Genomic DNA, 4,015 nt, shown 5'->3' on the forward strand with positions numbered 1-4,015 from the left:
TACTAAGTCACTTCAGTCATGTCTGACTCTGTACAACCCCAGAGACGGCAGCGCACCAGGCTCCCCCATCCCTGGGATTCTCCAGGCAAGAACACTGGAGTGGGTTGCCATTTCCTTCTCCAATGCATGAAAGTGAAAAGTGAAAGTGAAGTCACTCAATCATGTCCAACTCCTAGCGACCCCATGGACTGCAGCCTACCAGGATCCTCCATCCATGGGATTTTCCAGGCAAGAGTACTGGAGTGGGGTGCCATTGCCTTCTCCGTCAGTTATTCTGCTATTTTTTAACTTTAGCAATTGTGCATTATTAGAGTATTTTTAATTTCAGTAACTGTGTTGTTCATCTCTATCTAGTCTTTATTTCTTCTAGGTCCTTGTTAAATGTTTTAATTGATTCTTGCATTTCCCTCCATTCTCTTTTTGAGGTTTTTAGATCATCTTTAGCATCTTTAGACTCCCCTGGTGGCTCAGACGGTAAAGAGTCTGCCTACAATGTGGGAGACCTGGGTTTGATCCCTGGGTCGGGAAGATCCTCTGGAGAAGGAAATGGCGACCCACTCCAGTATTCTTGCCTGGAAAATCCCATGGACAGAGGAGCCTGGTAGACTACAGTCCATGGTGTTGCAAAGAGTCGGACACGACTGAGCTACTAAACTTAGCAACATTACTCTAAATTCTTTTTTAGGTAGTTTGCTTATTTCCTCTTCATTTATTTGGTCTTATGGGTTTTACCTTGTTCATTTGCACAATATTTCTCTCTTTACTTTTTTTCCTAACTTACTGTGTTTGAGGTTTCCTTTCCCTAGGCTTTAGGGTTGTATTCCTCCTTCCTTTTGGTTTCTGCCCTTGATGGGTGAGGTTGCCAGTGGTTAGGGTAAGATTTGTATTGGGAGGGACTTGTGCCTGTGTTCTGGTGGGACGAGGTGTTTTTTTTTTCCCCCTTATCAGCAGGGTTGTGTGAGATGGTATGTTTTGGAGTGTCTGTGGGAATCCTGTCTGCTGGTGATTGGGATTGTGTTTGGTCTTGCTTGTTATTTGGGTGAGGCATCCTGCACTGGGTGCTGCTGGAAGTTGGGTGATGCTGGGTCTTACAGGCAGAGGCCTTCAGGGGAGTTCTCACTAATTAATAGTCTTTGGGGTCAGGAGTTCTCTGGCAGTCTAGTGTCCTGGACTCAGTGCTTCCACTCGAAAGGCTCAGGCCAGATCTCTAGCCAGGTAACCAAGATTCCACAGTCCACATGTTAATGGCATTAAAGAGGATTAAAACAAACACTCAAAAACATAACAAACAAAACAAGAAGCAAGGCAAATCATAGACAAATTGTAAATACAAAATAAGACAAATGAAAACAAAGAACACACACGTATACACACACACACACACAAAACCAAAACAGTCCAAGGAAAAGAAAGTACAAGAGAGTAACCCAAAAAGCAAAGGAAACCAAAATGATATCAACCAATTAAAACCAAAACACAAACCTAAAAACAAAACCAAAGCAGAGTGCCAAGTGAAGAATAAAGCAAACAAGTAAAACAAAACATGGTAAAGTGGAGAAAGAAAAGGAAGAAAAGAAAAAAAAATAGAAAAGTAAAGTTAAATGAAGTGAAGTCTCTCAGTCGTGTCCGACTCTTTGCAACCCCATGGACCGTAGCCCACCAGGCTCCTCCCTCCATGGGATTCTCCAGGCAAGAGTACTGGAGTGGGGTGCCATTTCCTTCTCCAGGGGATCTTCCCGACCCAGGGATTGAACCTGGATCTCCTGCATTTCAGGCAGACGCTTTAACCTCTGAGCCACCAGGGAAGCCCCCAAAGTTAAATAGAAGTATATAGAAAAGATTTATGTATATTAAAGTATAACTGCAACAGGAAAAGAACAATAAGAAAAGCAAATAAATAATAGAAGAATAAAACCAAAATTTAAAAGAGAAAAATTCCACAGAACCAAAAAAAAGCCTGCACAGATATAGAAGTATATAAAGGAAATAAAAAGTGTGATTTTAAAAAATGTTCTCAAAAGTTTACAGTAAAAAATAAATTCAACAACTGGAGCAAAAGAGAAAAGAAAAAATAATCCAGAACCAACAAGTCAAAATATAGCCCTAATAATAAATGTTTTTCTCAGATCTCAGTGGTCAGCATTCTTTCCCTTGCTGTAAGTCACAGTCTACCTCTGCCTCCTAGGATATCCTCCAATACTGGACTGGTCTCTGGACCTGTTGTGGGGACTCAGTGCTTCATTACTCTAAATTCTTTTTTAGGTAGAGACTCTAATGTGGCCCTACATTAATCTTGCCTTCAGTGTCTGCAACCACCAGATCTAGTGCATTTTCTTTGCTGTAGACACAGTCTGCCTAGTTGATTGTGTGGATTTAAACTGTAGCTCGTACAACTGGTGGAAAGGTTTTTGATCTTCTTCCTTATCCACACTGTCCCTGGAGTTCAACTGTGGTTTTACCTCCACGTCTGCATGTGGGTCATCCACAGTTGACTCCTGAGGCTGCTCTGGAAGCTTGGGTTTGCCCCAGTGAGGTCCATGTGTGGACATGCGGCAGCTGCTTGGATTGCAAGGACCCTGGTAGTGCCCGATACACAGGGGAGCTGGTAGCCTTGGTAGCAGGAGATATGCTGCTATTAGGGTGGTTTCTCCCAGCCTCTGGCAGCTCTGGTCCAGTGAGGACTGAGCATGGAGGTGGCACAGCTGCTTGGATCAGGGGGCCTCGGTGGCACCAAGTGTGCAGGGATGATGGCAGCCCCAGGCGCAGGAGCTGTGGCACTATAGAGTCCTTTTCTAGCTTCTGGCAGCTGGTGTCCAAAGGGCCTCCCTGGCTGGGGTCCTTCTCTATTGCTCAGCACATCAGGCACTTAAAGGGCCACCCTCTCTGGGGTCTTTCTCTATTAGTCAGCTGCTGGTGCTGGCACGTGGCGGGAGAGAGGCTACAGTGATGGCTTCACCCCTACACGTGACTCAGCAGTATTGCCTTGCTTCCATGGCTGCTCAGCTTTCTTCCAAAGGCATTTGGCACCACAATCTCCTCCCTCACATCCCTTCCAGCTGTCTCCCCACAGTCAACAACAGGCCTCACCCTGGAATTGCTCTCCAATTCCTAAGCTCCAGCTCCCAGATGCCATGTGTTCCAGCAGACTTGTGTCCCTGTCTGGGCTATGTAGGGCTGCAGCAAGGATTGTCTTTGTGGTTCTTACTCCATTCAAACTGTCACAGATCAGCTGCTGCATTCTATAACTGCCCCACACTCTTCCCCTTTGTCTCAAACAATTGCTGTGCTGTAGGGGTCTGACCCCTGCTTCAGTTCCCCCACCCCCCTGGGTTCAGGTTCAGTCCTCCTCACTCTCCTCTTTTTTCCTTCCTTCATCCTACCAAGTTTTGTGTGTATCTGTATATTCCTTTCCAGTTGTCAGGGACTCCTGCCCAATCTTAGCTGGTATTCTATGAGATCTTCTGCATCTGAAGGTGTATTACTGATGCATTCAAGGAGAGAAATGCGCTCCACATTCACCTACTCCTCTGCCATCTTCTCTCTGCTACTCCTCTGCCATCTTTTCTCTGCAGTACATCTCATTTTCTGAAAGCCCTCTGCACGGCTTTCAGCAGATCCTTACAGCAAATTCAAAATTCATCATTTCTTGTCTACATTACCCAGGTGCTCCATAACTATTCTCACAGCTTCTGACACCACTCCAAGGCCCTTGTTAGAGCTGCCATCCTATTTTTTATGGGATTATTTGACTGCCTCTTATTTTCTAATTCTACTTTCTTCAGCTTTGTTAATCTCATCTTTTCAGCTATCTAAAGGTAGAACAATGAGAGAACTGTCTCTAGATAAATGGAATTAAGTTGTATCATGACAGCTTAGATTACCACTGTCTGCGTTTTTTCACTCTGAGATCAAGAATGCTCCTCTGTAAAATTGACTCTTAGGAAAGAGTAAACTGAAAGGAAAAGAGGCCAGGTATATCAACTTTGTTATCTGCTCTGGACTTTGATTATAACAT

General features: G+C 44.5%; 1 non-coding gene across 1 annotated transcript; it reads right to left on the reverse strand.

Annotated features, from left to right (window-relative positions):
* Window positions 1-1,733: 1,733 nt before the first annotated feature.
* Window positions 1,734-1,805, reverse strand: TRNAF-GAA. The gene has a single exon. It is a non-coding gene; the product is annotated as a tRNA-Phe (tRNA).
* Window positions 1,806-4,015: the final 2,210 nt, after the last annotated feature.

Source organism: Oryx dammah, unplaced genomic scaffold (assembly GCF_014754425.2).
Source record: "Oryx dammah isolate SB20612 unplaced genomic scaffold, SCBI_Odam_1.1 HiC_scaffold_20, whole genome shotgun sequence".
NCBI classification, from domain to species: domain Eukaryota; kingdom Metazoa; phylum Chordata; class Mammalia; order Artiodactyla; family Bovidae; genus Oryx; species Oryx dammah.